This window comes from Loxodonta africana, chromosome 16 (genome assembly GCF_030014295.1).
Source record: "Loxodonta africana isolate mLoxAfr1 chromosome 16, mLoxAfr1.hap2, whole genome shotgun sequence".
In the NCBI taxonomy this organism is placed as follows: Eukaryota; Metazoa; Chordata; class Mammalia; order Proboscidea; family Elephantidae; genus Loxodonta; species Loxodonta africana.
In genome coordinates, this window is record NC_087357.1 from 47,347,031 (window position 1) to 47,372,053 (window position 25,023).

At 34.1% G+C, this 25,023-nt stretch overlaps 1 protein-coding gene and 1 long non-coding RNA gene across 3 annotated transcripts in view; both read right to left on the minus strand.

The window, feature by feature from the left end:
- The window catches only part of PTEN (phosphatase and tensin homolog), a 105,425-nt gene that overhangs the window by 79,685 nt on the left and 717 nt on the right, over positions 1–25,023 (minus strand). The window lies entirely within an intron of this gene.
- LOC111750312 (uncharacterized) lies at positions 14–25,018 on the minus strand. Its single transcript, XR_002785473.2, has 3 exons — positions 19,809–25,018; positions 12,588–15,182; positions 14–12,525 (listed from the first exon to the last, which is right to left on the minus strand). It is a non-coding gene; the product is annotated as an uncharacterized LOC111750312 (long non-coding RNA).

Consider the following 25,023-nt stretch of genomic DNA (forward strand, 5'->3'; position numbering starts at 1 on the left):
AATATCTGAAATATGCACAAACGCAAACAAAATGCATATTTTAAAACAGTAGTTATAAAAAAGCAAGCTTTCCATATCATAGCTACATTAATATAAAGTCATCAAATGTATTTATTTACAAACCAGCATGTGTAATTAAGAAATATTGATAAATACATAAATGAAAAAAAAAAGTTGAAAATAAATTACTTGGCAAAATAATTTCAAAGTCCTCTACTTAGTACATTAAAAGTGCATCTAAGGTAAAATGTAACTTCATATTTACAGTATTTAGGCATACATATTCTAGGTATAAAAAAAACCAAAAACCTTAGACTTTGTAAATCACAGAACTAATATATTGAGTCAAAAACAAAAAAAATCTGCATATGCCTAAAAACACTTAATTTTACAACTTCTTTTTTTTAATTTTTCATGGTTAAAAAAGGCATCACAATGTAGAGAAAAGTAGATAAAATGAGAGTCAGGGGGTGAGATATAAGAGTTGACTATGTCTGTAACTAGTTGTGTCATTTGGACAAGTCATTTAACCTTTCTGGGACTCAACTTCACCTATGTAAGCAGCCCTGGGGCACAATGGTTGCTAACCAGAAGGTTGGCAATTCAAACCCACCCAGGAACTCTGCAGGAGAAAGACCTGGTGATCCGATCCCATAAAAATTACAGCCTAGAAAACTCTATGAGGCAGTTCTACTCTGTGACACAGAGTCACTATGAGTCAAAAATCAACTCAAGAGCATCTAACAACACATAATGGGAAGACTGAAAAAGACATCCACTAAAGTCTCTTCAAGCCCTTAGTGTCTATGACTTGATGACACTAAACTGAGGTAGTCAATGTAACCAATACTTTAAAAACAAAATCACTGCCGTCGAGTCAATTCGAATCATAGCAACCCTATAGAACAGAGTAGAACTGCACCATAGGATTTCCAAGGAGCTACTGGTGGATTCAAACTGCCAACTGCTTGGTTAGCAGTCAAGTTCTTAACTACTGCGCCACAAGGGCTCCCTAATCAACACTTAGCATGCCCGTTATATTCACTTATTTTACACACTATACCCACCCAGTGCTGTCGAGTCGATTCCAACTCATAGCTTACACACTATAGATGACATAAAACAAACCTTTAGATCACCAAAGAAAATATACAAATGGCCAGTAAGCACATGAATAAATGCTCAACGCATTAGTCATCAGGAAAACACAAATCAAAACCACAATGAGATACCACTTCACTGCCACTAGGATGGCTAGCATGACTATTATCAAAAAACAGAAAATAACAAGTGCTGGTGAGGATGTGCAGAAATTGGAAGCCTCATTCATTGTCGATGGGGTTGTGAAATGCTGTGTTGGTGAGGATGTGGAGAAGTTGGAAGCCTCATTCATTGCCAACGGGGTTGTAAAATGGTGTAGCTACTGTGGAAAACAGTTTGGCAGTACCTCAATAAATTACACACAGAACTACTTTATGACCCACCAATTCCACTCTTAGGTATATGCCCAAAAGAATTGAAAGCAAAAATGCAAACAGTACTTATACATCAATGTTAATTGCAGTATTATTCACAGTAGCCAAAAGCTGGCAACAACCCAAGTGTCCATCAATACATGTGGTATACACATACAACAGAATCTTATTCAGTCATAAAGAGAAATGAAGTTCTGATACATGCTATGACACAGATGGACCTTGAAAACATAATGCTAAGTCAGACATAAAAGGACAAATATCGTATGATCCCACTTGTATGAAATATCCAGAAGATGCAAATGCACAGAGAACAAAGTTAATTCGTGATTACCAGAGACAGCTAATAGGGAATAATGGGGTGGTGCTGGGGGGCTGGGGGTGGATTGCTTAAGGGGTACAGATTTTTGTCAAGGGTGATTTTAAAAAATTGGAAATGGATAGTGGTGATTGTTCTACAACATGGTGAATGCAATTAATGTCACTGAATTGCAAATGTAAAAATGACTGAAATGGCAAATGTTTTGGCATACATATTTCACCACAATAAAAATTAAAAAAAAAAGACACTCAAATATCCAGCTGTAAAAAAAAAAAAAAACAAGTTCTACACATTTTGTCCTTCACACCACTTTATTTCTTGAGCTCCATCAATCCTCTGTAATCTCAATTTTCCAACACAGACCTTTCACTCCATTCAACCTAATTTGCGTAAAACTTCCCTTAAAGACCATCCCTACTCCTGGACCTATTCATTGTATATAATTCAAAATCACCTAATCTAGTGGCCTTCCTTAAGCTTTTTTCTTTTACTTGCCGCTTTCTTCACATTGACTTTATTTCGACATTAATCTCAATCCAAAAAATAATTACCAAATGACAATGATTTTTATATTACAATTTAAGAAAAGGCTGTATGTGCTTTATGAGTTCTATTTGTAAGATTAACCAGTTACCGTTGAGTCAATTCTGACTCACGGCAACCCCACAGTGTGTCAGAGTAAAACTATGCCCCATAGGGTTTTCAAAAGCTGATTTTTTTAGACTGCCAGGCCTTTCTTCTGAGATGAGTCACTTCCAATCTTTTTGTTAGCAGTCAAACGTGTTCACCTTTTGAACCACCCAGGAACTCTCTGTAAGATTACTGTGTGCTTACTGGAGTCCCCAAGTGGTACAAACAGTTAACAAGATCGGTGCTAACCAAAAGGCTAGGGGTTCAAGTCCACCCGGAGCTATCTCAGAAGAAAGGCCTAGCACTCTACTTCCAAAAAAATCAGCACTGAAAACAATATGGAAACTTGTATACCATGTTCACTACAGCACTTTCCACAGGAGCCAAAAGATGGAAACAACTAAACTGTCCATCAACAGACAAACAGAAAACAAAATGTGGTACATATATACAAAGGAGTATTACTCAGCTCAGGAGTAAAGAGAAATAAAGTCCTGATGCATATCAAACATGGCTGAACCTCAAAAACATGCTCAACGAAATAAATCAGTCGCAAAAGGACAAATACTGTGCCATCTCACTTACATGAAATAAGCATATACATAGAAGCCAACGTTTACTAGTGGTTACCAGAAGTGAAAGGGAAGGGGGGAGTTTCTGCTTAGGGGACACTGAGTTTATGTTACTAGTGGCGGAACGATTTGGAAAAGAATAGCGAGAACGGTTGCACAACTTGAAGAATGTAATCAGTGTCACTGAATTGTACACGTAGAAATTGTTGAGTTGGTGTATGTATTGTTACGTATATTTTCACCACAATTTTTAAAAAATGGAAGAACCAAAACCCTATGGAACACAGTTCCACATGGGGTCACCATGAGCTGGAATTGACTTGACGGCAAATGGTTCTTTTAACTGGTGAATGATTTTAAGATTCAGGATTTTTAGTGTTAAATAGATAACATGAATTAAAAATATCAATATGAACTCATGTTTGTAAAATTCTATATGTTCTAGGTCTTTTCAGAGAAATGGCCTATAAGCAAGGTCAGCCTAGCAGCAATAAGCACTCCTAGAATTCAAAGTTTCATCTGCTTGGAGAAATAGCTGATCCCAGGTCTGACTCAGGCAAGGTACAAAGTGAGCCTGGGATAACTTTCTGTGCCAAAGAGCAAGGAAGGCTCACAGAGATTAATGATCTTTGCCAAAAGGACACAGGAGCTGGCATGAAGGAGCTTCCATTAAAAACCAAACCCTTTGCTGTTGAGTTACAGAGACCCTGTAGGACAGAACTGTCACATACGGTCTCCAAGGCTTTAATTTTTACGGAAGCAGACTGCCACATCTTTCCCCTACAGAGGGGCCAGTGGGTTTGAATCACCAACCTTTCGGTTAGCAGCCAAGCACTTAACCACTGTGTCACCAAGGCTAGAAAGAGCTCCCAATGCCTAAAATTACGACAATTTAAGCAACAAAGAAAAAGATGAAATTATAGTAAATTTAAAAACCCATAATAAAATGAAAATCCCAGAATCTATAATGATACTCAAAACAGTTAAAAATACAAATCAAAACGAGAAGAAACCCTTTTCATTTATTACATTTTGAGCAGCTACTGGAATAACTCTTTACTCTGAAAACTGGTCAAGGGGAAGATTATTTATCCTGCTTTTCATGGAGGAACTGTATTTCAGAGTAACCAAACAGCTCTACTTCATAAGGTAAAGCTCTACTATACAGAAGAGCACCAGTTAATAAATGTAAAAGGAAGGACAGAACTAGAAAAATCACATTTTGCAATCACTAATGTAATTACTGATGTAGGCAAGGATTAACAAATAACACTAAGTCAGTAGGTGAGTAGTTGATGAGGAACCGACCTTTCTTATTAAGCCAAATAGCATCACACAAAACACTTTCGAACATAAGGAGACAAACACAACTGAACAGTAGGCAGAAAAGACTATCATCACCCAATTTCAATAGTCAATCTCAGCATCACCAAGTGAGTCAAGTACAGATTATGTAACTTCCAATGTGATCCAAAATAAAAGACACATCATCTACGATAGCCAAGTATCTTGAACCTAGATCCACCAAACCTTTATATATGAAATCTAACTTACAGGAAATATATGTGGAAGAACAATCTAAATGATATTATTAAGAAGTAAACTGGGCAGATTCGAAAGGCACCATATGGTCTATAGGATAAGGCTCCGTCTCTTCAATAAGTCAGTATTTCAAAAGATGGGTTGGGAGAGTCCAATGTCTAAAAAGACTTAAAGGTCCCTGCACCCAGGTGGCACAAGGTACGATACTGGTATGAATATTGTTTTGCAACAAACCAGACAAAAAGGACATTTTTAAGCCAACTAGATATATGTAGATAAAAAGGATATACAATAAGACATTAACACAAGCAATCTCTAGATGGTGGGAATGTATTTTTTTTCTTTCACATTTTTTGCCTGTTTTGTATTTTTTATTTTTGCTATAGCGTACCTGGCACTGTTTCTGTAATCAATTTTTTAACTTGTTCGTTTTATAACTATTTCCAAGTCTATTTAGTAACTGTCACAACAAAATACCATCTTGTCCTATGTGACTTAGAATCAGCTCTGTAAGTCATTTTTAAAAAGTGCTGATTTTCTACACAAAAAAAGTTATAAGAATAACAGCATCTAAGACTTAAACAGCATTACTACGGGCCCAGAACAACTTTTGTCACTTTAAGAACACATAAATTCATCCCCAACCTCAAAGGGTTCTTATACTATAAGGGCTCCCAAAGAAAGATAAAAATGTAGCTTTCGTTCGATTATCAAAATGTTTTGGGGTTTTATAGACATTCAAGAGAAAAAAAGCAGAAGACTGGAGATTCAAAATCAAGCCTAAGGCAGAAGCGATTCCTGAAATGGAATATTTTTGATTTCTTAACTCTACCCTCAAGCACAAATGGAAGAAAATGGGAAATAACAGAAAAAAATGAAGCACCAGAAGTAGCAGCCAGAATAAATAGGTCTCAACCCACCTGGAGCAAAGGAGAATGAAGAACACCAAAGACACAAGGTAAATATGGGCGCAAGAGACAGAAACGGCCACATAAACCAGAGATTCCATCAGCCTGAGCCCTGAAAAACTAGATGGTGCCTGGCTACTACCGATCACTGCCCCGACAGGGAACACAACAGAGAATCCCTGACAGAGGAGAACAGTGGGATGCAGATCTTAAATTCTCATAAAAAGACCAGGGTTAATGGTCTGACTGAGACTAGAGGGACCCTGACGGTCATGGTCCCTGGACCCTTTGATAGCCCAAGATCGGAGCCATTCCTGAAACCAATTCTACAGACAGGGATTGGCCTGGACTATAAGATAGACAATGATGCTGGTGAGGAGTGAACTTCATGGCTCAAGCAGACACATGAGACTATGCGGGCGATTCCTGTTTGGTGGCAAGATGAGAAGGAAGATGGGTACAGGAGCTGGTGGAATGGACACGGGAAATACAGGGTGGAGAGGAGGAATGTGCTGTCCCATTAAGGGGAGAGCAGCTGGGAGTGCACAGTGGGGTGTGTATGGCTTTTTGTGTGAGAGACTTACTTGATTTGTAAACTTTCACCTAAAGCACGATTAAAAAAAGTTAGCTGCAGAGAACTCAAAATAGCAACAACCACCAATCTGGAATTCTTACCCAAAAAATTAAAAATACATTTTAGTCAAGAATATAAAATGAAATCACTTAAGTTTTTCCGAGCAGTGCAACAAAAAGTTATATTTTATTCAAAGAAAGTACTTGTAATTATTACTACTAACAAACTCACCTAACCTAAACCATTAATTTCAGTGAGAATGCTAGCAAGATTTTTCTCCTTATAGAAATATAAGTATAAAGCCCCTTGAAATATGGTCATTTTAACCCAGGACTAGATTCAAATTTACTCTTGTATTATGAGTACTAATTAATAAAGTAAATAAGGTTATAAAGGACTTAGTTAACTTACTCAAAACAAATTGTCAGTAACTGTACACAGATGAATGGTACAAACAATTTGACATGCTCACTGCTAACCGAAAGGTTAGAGGTTCAAGTCGACCCAGAAGTGCCTTGGAAGACAGGCCTGGCCATCTACTTCCAAAAAATTAGCCACTGAAAACTTTATGGAGCACAGATCTACTCTGACACACGAGTCACCATGACTTGGAATTGCCTCCATATAACTGGTTGTTTTGTACATACATATACACACACAATAAACTCAGTTGGCCCCCTCCTTCATTCACTTATTCAAACATATGGTCATTCTGTGAAAGGGACACTGAGGATATAAGTCTAAGTAAGTAAAGATCACTGCCCTCAAGGAGTTCCTATTCTATGAGGGAAGACAGATACACAGACCTATAACTGTGCCCAAATGCTCTATTATACATAAGATTGAGAGACAGACTAATTCTGTGTGGGCACAGATAAAGCTTCACAGAGTAGGTGGCACGCTACATCTTATGAGGTAAGTCAGACATCAACAGAGAAAGAAACAAGAGCAGTCAGAACATTCTGAACAGAGGACAGACCAGAGATAATGGAAATGCATGAACTATTCAGAAAAAAAAACAAGCAGTCAAGTGCGACTCACACACAAATCTATGCAGACATGGCAGGACTGACAGAGGATTAGGTCTACTTCTAAGGGTACCATGACAGAGTTCAACTTAACAGTCAAATGCTAGGGGCAACATAGGAGCCCCTTGCAAAGCAACAATCTATGGCCCTGTTCCTGCCTAGGAAGTCAGTTATTGTAAGGTTTCACGTTCCTCAGATTCTTCCCTTCCCTAATCATACAGCTTGAGATTTTACCCAGCACTTTGGCATCCATAAGTTAGAAAGATATAGAAAACTACTATCTGTTGAGTATCATGTGCCAAATACTTTCACATTTAATCCTAACAATCCAAGAGGTAAATATTACCATTTTATAGATAAAGAAACTAAGGGTCAAAAAGAGTAATCTGCCCAAAGTCTCCAAGCCGATCAGCAGTAAGCTATGATCCAAGCTCGCTAGTATCCGACACCGAAGCCCAAGCTTTTGTACTGTGCTGTCTCACAAGGGGAAACTGAGACTTCTTCCATTTCCAAATCAATAATAAAAACACAAAATTTTCAAAGGAAACAGGTTCAAGTAAAAGTGATTCACAAACCAAATGTTAAAACTTCAAAAAGAGAACACAAAAACCTAAACTAGTGATGTCAGCAACTACCTGAGTGCTGAATTTTAAGGAAAACACTTCTTATGCCAAAAATCATACCAATAAATGTGAAAATGTTATACTTCTTGAAGTCAGAGATGTCAGCAGGCAAATGATCAGGCCCTCTTCAAAAAAAAAATCGTAACAATAAAATCTCTCTAATATACTTTTTTGCTTCTCCATATATTACAGTTCTTATACTTTTTTAGACAATTTAAAGCATATAACTGAACTAAAAAAAGAAAAATACTAAGGATTTCTAACACACAAAAAAACTGAACTTGTATTTACTGATTATTATTCTGAGTAAGTACAGCATTTAATATAAAACCGCATTTAATGACTTATAAGAATCAAAAATTGACCCGACAGCAACCAGTACTGATCTTGCTGGCCTCATGGTTAGGAACATATCTAGAGCCAAGCTGCCTAGGCCTAAACTCCAGTTTCATTTACTCTGTAACCTTGGACATGTTACGTACTGTATCTGTGCCTCGGTTTCCGCCTATGTAAATGGGGCTAGTAAAAATACCTAACATGTGGCGTTATTAGAAGATTAAACAATATATGATCAATGCCTAGAACACATTTATTTGTCACCAACTGAACAAATGGTACAGCACTATACCATAAGAGTCCACCGTAACTATTTTTTCCCAATGACGCTGACTTGTTGAATAACCTAATCCTTCTAAAGAACATCAAAGCCTAACAGAAACTTTAACTCTTAATTCTTTTCTATTAATTTTACTTACAGGGATTTATTTTAACTTGAGAACATACATAAAATATCCCCCTCCCCCCCCAAAAAAACCTTCTTTCCTTACAGTATCAGAGACTACTGTATATGAATAAAGAGATGGAAGAAATGCATACATGGTACTTTCACTCCTGCCCAGGCTGGATGGCACCATAACTACAAGAAGTGAGATACACTGACAGTCTTTTCTCCTAATCACATTTGAGCAAACATTTTCATTCTTCTTAACTGACGTATAACTTACATACAATAAAATACAAAGATATTAACTACTCTGATGAGTTTTAAAATTGTATATATTGTGTATGGACAATCTTGAACCAGGTGCTACGACAATCCTTTCTCACATATACTGTCCAAAGGAAATGGTAATTTAGTTCTGAAGTCTATCTATAGAAGTCAATTTAATGCATAATATAGCTGACCTATGTATTATGGAAGAATGTGGCTACTCTATAAGCTAAATTAATTTTTATTGGTTGGCCTAAGCATCCCATCATGACCTAAAACACTAAAAATATGTCCCAAGTTTCAACTAATTAACAAAACACCTTTTAGAAAGCATCTTCTGAGTTGAGATCTAAATAATATGTCTGCCTTACCTCAAATTTTTATTTGACCCTAAATTAATGGGGTTTATACTATAAATTTGACTACAATTTTCAAATAGAGTGAAATAAGCAAAAAGAGCTTCCCAAACTTTATAATGTGCTCCTGGCATGTATACTGAATCTTATTTTATGTATGATGGCTAAAGTACAAAAAAACAACCAAAGCCACTGCCATTGAGTTGATTCTGAACCATAGCAACCCTATAGGACAGAGCAGAACTGCCCCATAGAGTTTCCAAGGAGCACCTGGTGGATTTGAACTGCTGACCTTTTTGGTTAGCAGCTGTAGCTCTTAACCACTATACCAACCAGGGTTTCCAGAAAAAGTATAGCAGTTGTAAAAAGCTTTTTTGTAGTGCTCAAGATAACATACAGGTATGCTTATCCCTAAACTAATTATAAACTAAAATATAGTGCTAGTATACAAACCAATAACTACATTTTTTCTGTCATAATTATTTTAAGGAAAATTATTTCCACAGTTCACAGATTAGCTTTTTTTTTTTAATTCTAGTTAATTAAAAGATATGGTAACAATATGAAGCTATAACACACGTAAAAAATGACTGCCCAAAAAAAAAGTGATATACAGATTTAGAGAGGTAGCAATCAAAAGGCAAATCTGAAGTTACCTGGCTTACAAGAGGAACACTAAACTAATCCCTCAGCAGGGGCAAAGGAATGAAAAAGGTCAGATTAACAAGACAACAGCAATCTAAAAGCAAGTTAGCAAATACCAGGACTTCATTTAATTTTATTTCCCAGGAATTTCCAGAGCTTTTCCCCCTTTCTGGCAGTGATTGCAACCAACAGAAAGTTAAGGCTCATTCGAAGACAGGTAAATTCTTCCACTGATTCATAAACATCAGGTTTACATTTCTTTCATCAGATTTTAAGAAGTCTACATTTAAGAAATACTTTCCAAATATGTCACGGTTACATTCATATTATCAACCTTTCTAATAAAATTGTCCTTTAAGTACCAGACACTCTCATGGACTTCTACAGCTTTCTCATTTAATGAAAGATTTTCTACTTCTTATTAGATTTTATTTTTCCCTATTAAGTGTGTTGAACATTGATGGGCTCTGGTTTCTCAACCGAAGATTTAGGTTGGGATGAAAGCAGAAATAGGAGTTCCTTCAATTTACCAGCTGATAAAGTGCTAATTTTCATTATCTGAAACAATTTGTCCTGAGATATAAAACATATAATCATTCCTACACAGACTCAAATCTTACTGTATAAAGGGAAAAAGGGTGCATAGGTAGGAAAGCTTGAACTATAGAACTGTTAAGAAGAAGAGTGCTCCAAAAAATGAGGGTTGTAAGAATGAAGTAAGAAAAGCCAGGAACACAGGATACAGGGATTAAAAGGAAATTTTAAATATTTACAAGGTGTCAGGTCCAGTAAGCACTTAATGAATATTGTCATTTAATACAGAAACCAAGGTTCTACTCCCAGTTTTGCAATATAAAGCCTATGACTTCAGTTTAGTCACCTGATCGCTGAGTCTCAGATATTTTTGTTTTGTTTTTCTGTAAAACAATCCTAATACCACTTGCTGTAACTTTTTCATTGGTTGTTTGGAGAATCAAGTAAGATATCTGAAAATAACTTTTAATCTATACAACTGCAAAAGGCTCTACAACTGTAAATAAGGTACCATATTTTAGAGGTTGTATAAGTTAGAAATGTAGTTTAAATGTCTCATTACAAGGCAATTCAATACGGTGTTTTTATAAGCTAATTATGAAAAAAGGAATTCTAGTATATTAATTAACTTAAATTCACTTCAGTATAAATTATAGCTTTCTTTTAACACTTCTTAGTTATCTGCTAGCAGTGCCAAATCCAAAAGGAAAACTGACTGCCAAGTGATCTATGAACACTACTGAAGTTTTTTACTTCTCCAAGTATTTCTAACTTCATGTCTTTCTTTTGCCTTTTTCATGTTATATGAACTTTTCATGACTAAAACGTCTACACACAATTTTGATCTGAAATAGGAATATAGCTCTCACTTTCTAAATTGAAACATCACACTCTTCAAAGGTAACATGAAGAACCGTTAGCAATTCATCTTCTTAGTAGCAATTCTATGAGTCATTTGGCAAGAAATCTGGAACAAGGATCTATGAAAATGTACCTTTCAATCCAGCAACCCCACTGGAGCAATATACTCCAAGAAAATCAACAATAAAAAAATAAACTATACAAAGATAGTAATAATAATGCCATTTAAAAGAAAAAAAAAAAAAGAAGCCCTAATAACAATGCAGTAAGCAAACCATGGTATTCAGCCTGACCGCATATTACCTATACGGTTTTAAAAAGGACAAGTGCCACCTGAAACATAAAAATTGCGAAAAACCAGACCACAGTATGAAAACACTGATTACAACTATGTGCATATGTACATTAACCTGTGCGTATGTACATCAACCTGTGTGTACATGTGCCTATGCACATTAACCTGTGCATATTACATTAATATGCACGTATGTACATGTGTACATTAACAAACAGAAGAAGACAATTTCTCGTGACAAACATTTGAATTTTTTTTCCAATAATGCAACTTAAAGATAAAAAGTACCATTACACTTGGATAAAATAAATTTAATTTTTAATTTTAAATGTTTCAATTCTAAATTTTTATTATTTAAATTTAAGCAAATTAAAACCACAGAAAAAATCTTAAGTCACTGATAATGCTAGCAACAATCTAAAACCCAAACTATAATTTACTTAGTATATTAGCTGAGGGGATTATTAGTCTCTGAACTAATTTAATCAACTTTTCTTCAAAGTATTTTTTTTCAAATAGTTGTTTATTAATGAAATAGTGTATCTACCACTGTTCAAACCTACATCTGTGAACTTTTAAAAATTTAAGTTGCCCAACTAAGTGGTTTTAACGAGTGTACCAAACAATTACCTTCTTCCTAGGTCTCTGGATGAATACGATAAGACTGGTTTCCTGTTTCAGAGCTCTGCTGCTATTAAAACACACACTCACTCTCACTCACACACACACACACGCACACACACTCACACAGACACCCCTAAGGTTTTGCTCTCATTTAAGAAAATCTAGGATTGATCACAGATCAAACAAAATACGGATCTACATAACAGCTTTCAAAAAGATTAGCAGTGCAGCCACCTGCATCAGACATACTTGAATTAAGCTAAATGCTAACTCTTAATAATTAATGTTCTACAACAAAACTGTAATGAAGTACATGAAAGAATATATAAGTTAAAATTTTAATGTTGATATTTAAGCGAATTCAGCACTACCATAAAGTACATAAGAGTACCTTTAAGGTTTTAATCTTTGTATTCAATGTTAGATTTATAAGATACTTATGAAATATCATTTCACTATAAAAGCCATACCTTTATCATTTATTTTACCAGAAATGATTACCTAAAACACGGTATTTTCGCTACTCTATAATTATGCAAAAAGACCTAAGGTCTCTAACGTTTACAGCAAAAAGACCTAAGGTCTCTAACGTTTACAGCAAAAAGACAAACAGGTAAGGTGCAGAGATGCCATGGGACATAGTAGTTTGAGAATAAAGGTCTAGTAATATTTGGTGAAAATTCACCCAGTATTAGCAAACTGCATTCTGGAAAAATAGTAGATTCCAAGGTTTCCATCTATGCTAAATCTTCCAGATGCAACCACGAGCTAATTTAACAATATTCAAAAGCTACCACAAAAAAATGTGTGAAGAAACCAAAGTTCTAATACAAATACGTCTCTAACAAGTAGGGGTTTTTTCCTAGCAATTAAATCAAAACTACAAAACATTCAAATTTACTGATAACAATAAAAATTTACCTTTCAAAGCCCCTGTTAATTTGAAACCATCTTAAAAGGGAAAAGCTCCAAATGAGAGTATGCTAGATGACTTCATTTTATATTTAGATTTAATATAACATAAGTCTCTTTACTTCATACTTTAAGTCTAGAAAATCATTTGAAAAATGACTTGCTTTTTTTCCCATTGGCAAAAATAGTTTTTTCTTAAATTCAGTATTTTAGTAGAGAAAAACAACATGAACTGGAAATACATGTGGCTTTTAAAGTATCAAGGCACACATATTAGCATTCATTACTATATTGATAAGAATCATATTACTGATAATTGCCTTGTCCTAACATTGTAAAATATCATTTGGCATAACAAAGTTCTCAAGAAAAACAAAACAATGTCAACATAATAAACAAAACAAACTAGACTGAATTAACCAGATCCTACTAGGCCCAATGTGCAGTTTTTAGGGACTTCTACCGAGTGGAAATGGACTAGACGGCACCTAACAACAATAACGTCTAACCTGATAAAACCAAACGTGCAACTTGGGGTGAAAAGAAAGTAAGTTATAGAAACAACTTGCGTAGTAGCTCAAAATGCCACAGGAGAATTTTTACTAGAATACTGGCAAGAAATACAAGTCAATAGGAGAAGCTGACAATCTGAGAAAAAGCAAATCTTAACATAATTAATATTAAAACAGTTCCCTAAGTTCTGTAGTAATGAATTCCTTTATCAACTTTTTAGGAATTAGAGTTCAAAAAATCACTATCTTATATAGATTAAGGAAACCCTGGTGGTGTAGTGATTAAGTGCTACAGCTGCTCACCATGAGGTCAGCAGCTCAAATCCGCCAGGCGATCCTTGGAAACTCTATGGGGCAGTTCTACTCTGTCCTGTAGCGTCGCCATGAGTAGGAATCGACTTGAGGGCAGTGGGTTTGGTTTTTTATATAGATTAATACTCAAAACAGAAATATTCAAACAATCTACTAAAAGCGAAATGCCTAAAAGCCAGGGTTTCATTACACAATCTTTAGTTCTCAACTAGTACTTTTGTATTTTAGCAGAGAAAAATATAAACTCCAGCATAACTATTAAGAAGCGTTACTTTCGCAAAGCTTTGAATTTGATCTTAGTCTTTAAAAAAACATATTTTATAGATAATTCCAAGAACAGAGGGGTCAAAACCACTTGTATCACTAGATTATCTTAACTTTTTCCTATATTTGAGTAACAGATGGCAGGCCTTTGTTCTTGGACACTACACAATAATCACAATCTGTGTGACCTTTTCAGTATTAAAAAGAATCCAAATACCTTAATAACCAGCACCTTGGCATATTTTAAAGTATTACATATAATCTTAACATCGGCCCAATATGCAAAACCTCTTCATACCTTCAAACACTAAGTTATTTATCTTATATAGATTTCCTAAAACTAGTCCATGAAAACTAGTCAAATACTAGATTGTGTACTCGGTTTCAAAAAAACATATACAGACACTCATAAGCAAAATATTTTTGCATCACTACTGTCTCATCAGCTTCCAAGAAAATATATAATACCACACCTAAATTAACAGCTCCTTCAGTTTAAGAGTTGAAACAATTTTATTTCATTTGGGAAAATGTTACTCTAAAAAGTAATTTTGTTTAAAAAAAAAAAAAGGAAGCGTTTGTTTCTATCTCAGTATTTTTTGTTCTAACAATAAGAATGAAAAAAAAAGAATACATTTCATTGATAATGAATTATCATTTAGCTAAATAAGGTTATTTTCCTCTTTTAGTATCTGACATTTAAAAATAAAGTCTGAAACTAACAAATGCAATTTTCTGCCAACAGAAACTAGTATTGATTATAAAGCAAATGCACAGCAAACCATCAATATCATCAATTACCTAGACAATTATGCAAATATGAACCATATCATCCAAAATATGCTCCAGGGAACAGTCACATCGTAACAAGCAATACCGTTTCTGATTAAAGAAAGGAGAGCAACAGGTTACAACCGCTCTGTTATAAAAATGATGCAACAGTTTATTCAAATTACTTCTATACGCACTTAATTAAAACATTCCTACAACAGAAAAACTGATCAAAAGTGTTTAGATAAATACTATTTTGCTTTACTAAAATAAGTAAAATATGCTTATACTTCTAAATATGCAATAGCTTTCCTATAAGTGAATTAGGGGGGAAAAGCTTCAAGACTCCAACATTTCACCTATTTCAGATCACGATTTTGTGACTCGAAATCACGAAAATCTTTCCCAGTATTTAGGTCATCTTAAATCCACTAAAAAAAAAAAAAACCAGAAAAATTAGCCAGAAATTGAAAAACAGGCTTAATGTATAACTACAGAGAAATAATTAAATATTACTGATGACTTCACCATTTAAAATAATTAAGGCAACTATTAAATGCTATGGACAATGTGCTAAGAAAGAAATAACACACCTTTAAATTCACCACAATCAGCTAGGCTTTAAAATACATACATACGAACAAAAACTGGAAGGTATTATGGAAACACAAAGGTGTAGAGAAGTAGGAAAATGGGTGATCTTTTCAAAAACTCTCTTTAATGAGTCATCTTTTTATTAAAGAAATTTCCTCAAGTATTTAGCAAATGGAATTTTTTATTCACATACTGAAATTATCACTGTAAGCCTCATTCAATTAAATTACGGCAATGAATGTTTTTCTTATATAAATTTGAAGTTATCACCTGATCAGCAGTCCTGATTTTAAAATATTTATCAGTATCTCTGAATATCTCCTGTAATTTCAAAAGGAATCACAAAACTCAGTCAAAATTTAAATTTCATAAGAATTTAAAAAATAAGGCCTTGGCATTTTACTCTGTGTTAGCGAAGTAAGACAAAGTAAACTGTCAAATCAAGCAAATAGAAAAAAAATCATAGCAAACAATCTATTCCTAGAACACTTTCGTAATTATGTTTGTCTGCCCTAAAAAAAAAAATCCGGAATCCACTAAAGTTACTCCCTTGGCACCTACCTTCCTATCCCTGGACTAATCTAAACTTTTACCTCAATTTTTTCCTAAGAACTTCACATTGTAGTTTAGATAAATAAAATACTTTAATTCAAACGGCTGACAGAAAATCTAGAGCCTAGAAAAGAATGTAATACATGCATCAGGGAACTCTTACAGCCAGCCTTCTTTATCTGGAAGATTTGAAAAGTTTCTATAACTTGTCAGAAATTTGCCATTTTATGTCAGCATTTTCAACCTCACCATATGTGACTATAGCAAAAGCAGATTTAGAATAAAAAAGTATAAAGAATGCATTAAATAACAAGAAAAGGGACCAAAGTAACTCTCAATAGCTCAAAAAAAAAAAAGCTCAACAACTACATAATTAAAGGAAATGGCTAAGGATTACTTTAAAAGCTACTGGCAATATAAAAATGAAAAAAGATGCTTTCTTTTAACAAACCGTATCCATCCTGTTAGAGCAGTTCTATGTAACATCCTTCTGAATACCACATACGGTGCATTACATTTACAAATGTTTACTGAAAACATCTTCAGTCTTTTCTAACAGAAGTTCAAAGCAACACTTTCACCATCAGCCAAATAACACATGAGTCCTCTTCAAATAAACCTTTTTTCCTACTAGGGATACCTTTTATGGACAAAGTTCTTATTACAAATACTGGCCCAGCAGCAATCAGTAAACCTAGATTCTAGGCCTAAAAAAAAAAAATCCTAGGCCTAGCCCTGTCATTTAGAGCAATTTCACCCTCTTAAATACCACAACCTAAGGGCAAAGGTACTGACTTTTATCGAATTCTATACTTATCTTATTATGTACTATACACTATATACCTCTAAGCCAGGGTTTCTCAACCTTGGCAGTATTGGCATTTTGGGCCAAATAATTCTTTGTAGTAAGGAGCTTGTCCTGCGCACTGCAGGATGGTTAGCAGCATTCCTGGTCTCTACCTGCTAGATGCCAACAGCAACTACCCCAATACAAACAAACAATCTCTCCAGACACTGTAAATTGTTCCAGGGGTAGGGGGAGTGCCGCAGAATCACCCCAGTTGTTAACTGACACTCTTTAAAAATAAAAACCTATCACCTGTAACAGACCTAAAAAACCACCCTACAAGTTAAGGATTTTTACCCCCAAGTCAGAGATGGGAAACTGAGATTCACTAAGGTGATACAGTGTGTCCTTTTTTTACACAGTTGATAAGCGGCTGTGCAAGGAGGCAAGCTAGGCTTTAGATCTAGCTTACCCCCAAATCTATGCTCCTTCCGTTCCACCATGCTGCCTTTCTAAACTCACTGCCTGTTATCTATAAAGTTAGGATAATATTTGCCATTCTGAGTTATTTTGTGTTTGTGGATCAAATAGAATAATGTATATATAAATCCTATTAACCTAAAGGAGAATACTACTCAGAATTTGCTTACAGGGGAGATAATACAGTGGTCCTCAAAGTGTGCTCCTCAGACCAGCTGCATCAGCACCACTCAAGAACTTGTTAAAAATACAAATTCTCAGCCCTCAACCTAGACCTAAACTGAATTGGAAACTTTGGGGGTGGGTCAGTTAATCTGTGGTTTAACAAGACCCCCAGGTTATTCTGATGTTCTCTAAAGTTTGAGAATCAATGATGTAACATAATGAGAAAAATACTGCACCAGGTACCAAAAAACCTGCATCCTACTCTGGACTTAATATTGTACTAGTCTTTGACAAGATACCAATTCCATCAGAGCTATGATTGCTAAACTGATTAAAAAAAAAAAAAGGAAAGTAGCACTTTCCCTGTCTACCAAATAAGGTTGCCTCTTTTTATCTTCTCAAAATCAAATGAGAAAGGGTTTTGTTAATCAAAAAATACTAAATAAATACAAGTCACTGTCAGACTATCTACTAGCCAATTTTATTACATTAGTTAAAAAGAAAAAATCTTTTGACTCAAACCCCTCATATCTTTTAAAAATGATTAAGTCAAAATGTTGATATAAGTTTTATAACATGGCCAAATTAACCCTGGCAAAGCACCATTTTCACATTATGAGAAAAAAAAATTCTATTTTATCTCTAACGGACTCAGAATAATTCATAAAAACACTACAAATAATGAACACCCAAAATCAGGCTTAATCATATCCCCCAGACTTCATTTTAAAAACAGAAAAAAGTTTTCAATTCTAACTTAATATCCAATCAGTCCAGAGTAGCTGAATACTCAAAAAGAAGAGCCTCAGCAATTCAAGAGAACAAGGGAATTTTAAATAGAAAAAAAAAATTTTTTTTAATACATTTCGAAGCAAAAAGCCATTTGCAACTTTGAACACGTATGCTATACTGTATTTATAACTCACTTTGAGAACACATCTGACCTGATTCAAATCACAATGCATTTCATAATAATTTGAATAACTACATCCTCTTCAAAAGATCAAAAATACTAAACACACAAAAATAGCAGAATGCAATCCTTGCAATTACGGTACTACTGAAGGAGACAGACTTTTATCGTGCTTTATCCTAAAAATCCACAAAAATCAAAGGAAATAAAAGGCCTCTAATAATGCTCCATCAACTATAAACTTTGGGTAGTGATATGAAGCAAAAATAAGTTAAAAAGTGCATGTAGCATTAAAAAAGACAAAAAAAGAGCTTTAGACGACTCGACTTTGCCAGAAGATGTAAAAATGCACAGTTCAATTCCACAACTGAGACCTGGACGAAAATTACAACTAGTTTAACACCTAACAAGATACACATAAAAATCAGATAGTAATATATACAATTAGACAGGGTGACATTCATTCTGCAATGCAAAACAAATAAACAAGCCAAAAAACTCACTGCAAATCAAGTGCTTCATTACTGAGGGTATTGGGAAATGGCTCGGAAATCAGTACAGCTAAAGCGGGGAAAATGATCCCTATGCACACTTAATGGCTTTTACTGGGCAGGCATAAAGGTTATTCTACCCTTCCCCATACTTGATAAGAGTACATGAAGGAAAAATTCTCTAGCTCTCTCTTCTTATTTCTAGGGCCTAAAATTACATGAAGAATCTTGATCAAATGTGAAAATGGGACCCTGTAATAGAGATGTTTAACAATAAATTTAAACTCCTGTATATTAATGTATATTAAGTATAAATTTTATTTAATAAATGTAATTTGTCATTGAAAGCTGCACGACTCCTCTAAAAAGGAGAACTTAAAGGTAACTGCATTTTTCAATCCTCAGAAATATACCTTCGGATTGGTAAAAAGTTTACATAGCCCCCAGATCCTACATTAAAAGTTTTATTTCATTTGAGGCTGAGATTATTCTTTGTGAATAAAAATATACGATATTTAAGCTAACCTGTCTTTGGGAACTAAATAAAATTTTACATTATAACAGATTTTTATTTTAAAAATTCTACTTTATCATGCCCTAATAATAGGACCTTCTCATCTTACCTTATTTTAAAGCAAATACTTTGTGATTAGCATGACTAACTTGTCTTTGGCCAACACTATGAATGAGCAGAGCTTTACAGTCTATTTGTGATGAAACAGCAAAATCGGACATGTTACACTTTGAAGTCCTCAAAAGAATACCTCTATTTTAAAAAACACTCATAGCTTGAACCAATTAAAATTCTAACATGTCTAAAACTGAGGAAATTCAGTTATAATCACTATATCCTCCATAAATGAAATTACAAATAATTCCTTGCACATCAGTAATCTGAAATTATAATTTCAACAGAAGCAGCAGCTACCACTAAGTATTTACAATGTACCAGATACTATGCTAAGTGCTTTATTTATATTATTCATTTATTCTTCAAGATAAACTTTATGTGGTAGGTACCATTATTATCCCCATTTTACAGATAAAATAGGCTGAGAAAGGGTAAATAACCTACTTAAAGTCATCCAGCCACTAAGTGCCAGAGTGAGGATTCCAATTCAGGCAGTCTGGTTTCAGAGGCCACACTGTCTCCCTAAAATTTAAAATGAAACTTCATATACATTTAAATGTAGTAAAACCAATATTCAACATTTTAAAGTAATTTACATAGATTTAACCATATTTGAAAATGATAAAACAGTAGCATCAAAGGTAATCTCTTCTTTAAATAAAGTTCATTTCTAAGAAACATTAAGACAGAGGGTTTGCTAACTTTGTATTTATTTACATACATACACACACAGATGACTCCAACACTTGTACATCTGAAACCACTCTCCATGTTTGAAGTGGTGACTACTCATGAGAATTATGTGTGTAATCATTTAAAATGTAATATATAAACAGCCTTCTTTTCCATACTACATGCAGGTCAAGAATAGTCTTTTGCTGGCAAGTGCAGGTACCAGTATCCATCTGTCAATATTCTCAGCATTGCCAATAAAGCATATACTCTGAAGATGACCACCTATCTCAATGCAAACTGTTGTAACCGAAGATAATTTACCTTAAATATATTGAACTAAATTAAAACTTTCCATCCATAATGAATTTACCCCTAAATTATATTTATTCCTCTTACATTAATATTTGCCAACAGCCTTTTTTAATCTAGTGCAAATTATTTTAAAAGAGTCGAATTGCTAATACCTGTTCTGTAACCAATGGAAAAAAAATTGAAAAATTAGGGGAAAGGTGAATAGTCAAATCCAATATACTAATTTCACCCCTTCCTAACAAATGAAAATATTTTACATTAGTGAATGCATATATTCAACACACACAGAGAGAACCATTATTCAAAACCAAAACAGTCTTCAGCAGTAATACGGCCTACATAAAAGAATTAACAATACCAGTTTTGTCAGCTAATCCTATCAATTCGTTATTCATCTAACCTTCAACATTATCGATATCTCTGATAGCAACTACATTAATTTCAAAGCTACTAAACAGAAAGCAATTGTAAAACAGAACTATTTACTGAAATCATTACTGACCTCAATCTCACAAATTGATAGAAATGTCAAAAGTCACAATCCTTATAACCAATCCTATCATCTTTTCTTAATGAATGCAGGCCACAAAATGAACTCTCCAATGCTGACTGACCTTAGTGAAAATCAAGTCTGTCTAACCAAAAAAAAAAGGGAGTGAGAAGAAAAAGCAAACAGAAACCAAGGAGTAATAGGTTCTATGGAATAGTACTTCAGGATGGCTTTTTAACCCAATGGTCTCTATGGGAAAAAATATATATATAGATATAGTATGAAATTAATTTCTTATACTATCATTAATAACGTATCTTCTTGAAGCTAAACCCTTACAGTATGAAAAAAGCCTAACATTTCAAGTAAGCGAAAAACTATCATAAGCATGTACACTTCTAGATTTCTCTGTACAAACTGATTTTACGTACAGTATCAATATTAAGATTTCCTACACCTTTATCTTACTAAAAAAACTTTGAAATAAAATTAAAAATATAGACTATGTTTATTGAAAATGAATTAATGTTGAAACTTTGTGAATTAATCTTCTCATAATGAATATTCCTCCATTAAAAGTCACTGAAGTGATTACTTCCTAAGCTGCTTAAAAATTATTAATAAAGTATTAAACAATCATCAAATGAGCAAACAGCAAATGGGGCAAATTTCAAAATGAGATCATATGAAAATAAGAACCGAAAACCCCTCCACTTCCAAAAAGTAAAAAATTTCATAACACTAAAAGTTTTGTGTGTTTTACAGTTATTATGAGAAAGTGAATGTGTTGTTTCATACAAAAATTTGAAAACCAGCTAGCTTTCCCATGTTGTTAAAAATAAAATCTAACAGCTAATACACATAAACGCATCTTTCTCTGTTGTCTTTCTAAAACTAAGTTTAAAATTAAGATGGTTACTTCTTACCATATTTTATGATCTTTAATCATTCAGCATTTACTTAGTATTTTATAAGCACTTCAGATCTACACTGATGACAGTATTGTGCAAACTTTTACAAAGGACAGCAATAAAATTCCTTTTCCTTATATTAAGAGTCACATAAACTACAAATTACTCCTTTCAGATGTACTTTACTCTTGAGTAAGTTTTATGAAAATTGTTTGTAAACTATCAAATAACGATTAGGTGGCCCAATCATGTTGTCCACAAAAGAAATACAACAAATGCAAAACAATATAAAATACTAGCTATTCAAAGCTACAAAAAAAAAAAAAACTTCACAATATGGCGATTTTAATAACCACTTATCTTACAAGAAAAAAGCTCATGCAACAGCTAACTTCAATCATCAGTATACTCTACAAGTTACAAACATTCCCTACGATGGTTAACATTTTAAAAGACAAAAACCTATCAAGCAATCAACAGAAGCCTCAAGTTTTCATGTAACCTAAAGACACTAAATATGTTACAATCTCATATTTAGCACTGCTTTCCAGACTGACATTAAGAATAAAACCCTACCGACACATTATTTTTAGAATCCAATTTTGCAAAAATATTTTAAAACTGAACATTTTCCTCTGATTATGAGAAATCACTTCATTATTAATCATTCTTTATTAGATAAAAATATTCCAATCACTAGCTTCATAAAGGAATTTAACTTTTAACAGGCTGACTGCAGAAACTGATACTGTAATTTACCAAAGTCCTCAATGGCCATTTTAACACTCCCCCCACCAATAAACAGAAAACAATAAAGTGAAACCAAGTAAATCAAAGTGCTTTGTTATATCAAAATTATTGGGAGTCCAACCATCAAAAATGCAAGCCAATCATTGACTTTTTCCTTAGTGACCTTTTTTCATCTCAACATTTGGCTCAATAAAACCACAACTCTAGAATTAGTCATTCGATGCAATATTTGATACTGCTTTCTACGCATACCATAACTAGGTACAGTGTTAGAGAAAGTTTTAAGTGACATAAGTTTCATGCACAGAGGCCCACATACTCTGAAATCAAAGGGGAAATTGCCAGTCACCTCACTGCTCACATGTAAGAACCTGGTAGAGTAATTTTAAAGTCTTACATCCCTGATAACAATTTAAAACCAAGTGGAAAAAGTATAATTATAAACAAACCTTGACTGCTGACGGAAATCTAAGTTACTACCAGACAACATTTTAATTACTTTTTTGAACTGGGACCTTTTTTTTACAAAAGTAAAATAGACATTTAATAAATGTGTTTCTATATATCTAGATGACTGTCATTAATTCATACCAATAGAAGACTGCTTTTGAAACAAGTCATAAATCAAAAGAGCTTTTCCATAGTAACTACTTTTTGGGCAAGCAAGTCAAATTCAGCCTTGGTAAAGTTTTTCAATTAATGTAGATTCCAAAATTTCCAAATATTCCTTTAAAAACTTACTTCTAACTTACCAGAAAATTATACTAGTGTTTTGTATGTTGTAAAGCTACTTCTTCAATAAGATTGCACATTTATGCACAGCTAACTAAAGCTGTGCACATTTATGCACACCTAATTATAAGGAATAAAGCCTCTTCAATACAAAACATATTCTTCAAAAAAAAATTATTTGCCACAATTTTTAGCACCTTAGTGTCAACACTACTGTGAAGCGAAATGCGTACTGACATTTAATGAAAAATAATTTTTATTAAGAATATCTTATTAGTGTTTATACAATTACATAATTTTAACTATTGCCTACTGCTACAATTTACATCATCAAATTTTTGGTCTAAATAAAGGCCTTGCCAGAACTAAAATGCTTCAATCATTTCAGGCCAATAACTTAATCCTGTTTTCACACACTTTATACATAGGCCTACTGTTAACTCTCAACTTCGATGAAAATTTAATACTTTCTATTCTGCAAAAAAAAGAACTCTATCCCCACCCTCAATCAAAACTAGTTTCTTTTACCTGAAACTGCAAAGATTAATGGCTTTTGATAACCACTATCTTTTGAAGTACAAAGGCCTAACTTTTAGACAACCAAAACTATTCACGTTAAAATTCTTGGTTTCTATCTTATTCAACAAGCTGACTCAGTAAATTTAGTACACTGTATGAAAAAAAGTTAACATTTTTCCTACAATCTGAAGTTGGAGTAATGCCCTCTCAACAGCATTTCTGGATATTAGCTGATAAATCACACTTGACATTCTACACAAGTCAGTAAAATTAACGGATACCCATAGGTGTCAGATGACCTGAAACCTAAATAAGGTAAGTAGTAATTTTGGCATCACAATGATACTTAAATTTCAAGTGAGAACTGAAGTTTAATCTCTACAATCACCATTTGCTACACACGATACCCTTGGAACCTACAGGACGTTATCATGTGGGATCAAAAACTACTCAATCTTCACTCTATTACATATGACAAGAGCACTGAACATAAAATGCTACTGAACTGCGAATCTCATGCCCTATCGTCATCGCCCCATCTAGAGAGAAGATGACAAATTTAACAAAGATTTAATAAGAGCGCCTCACAAAGTCTATCATGGCTCTACTGATTTCAAACTATCAAACTTCTAAATGCAGTTCAAAGTTGTAATTAACTTAGTTTAAACATACAAACCTACTTTTGCCCTCAAACGCACACCATACAAGCAGAAAATGATTCTGCTTTTAAAGTTATGCAAATCAGTCTACAATTTATATTTTAAACGCATCTATTAATGCAACCCAGGAAGCTAAAAACAATCACTGCAAGATTCTGATGCAATATGCGTACGTGCAACCCTAATTTTCATTTTAATCTGATCTATACCCTTGATCTAGGGCCTAGGCCGAGATTTAATCGAAATATGCTCAACCTCAAAGCGTCTACTTTTTTGTTCACTTAGTAGACCGGATTCCTGAGTTCTCTAATCGACTAACAGTGCCCTGCATTCTGCATTAAGGGACAATAGCCCCTAGGAAGGCACCAGAGATAGACTAAGAAACCAATCGGTGTCTTGACACTTGCAACCAGGCAGGAGTTCCGTCTAGCCAAACACACCCGAGGCTGAACACAATCAAAAGAGACACAAAATACACGACCTCATCTAGAAATGAGACCAGGGTTAAACGTTATAGTCACCCAATCTATGAAAATTATTCGCATCCGTCTACTCCCACGTTCTAAGAGAATGACAGAAAGGCAGAGAAGGAGCAGCCGCAGAAATGGATA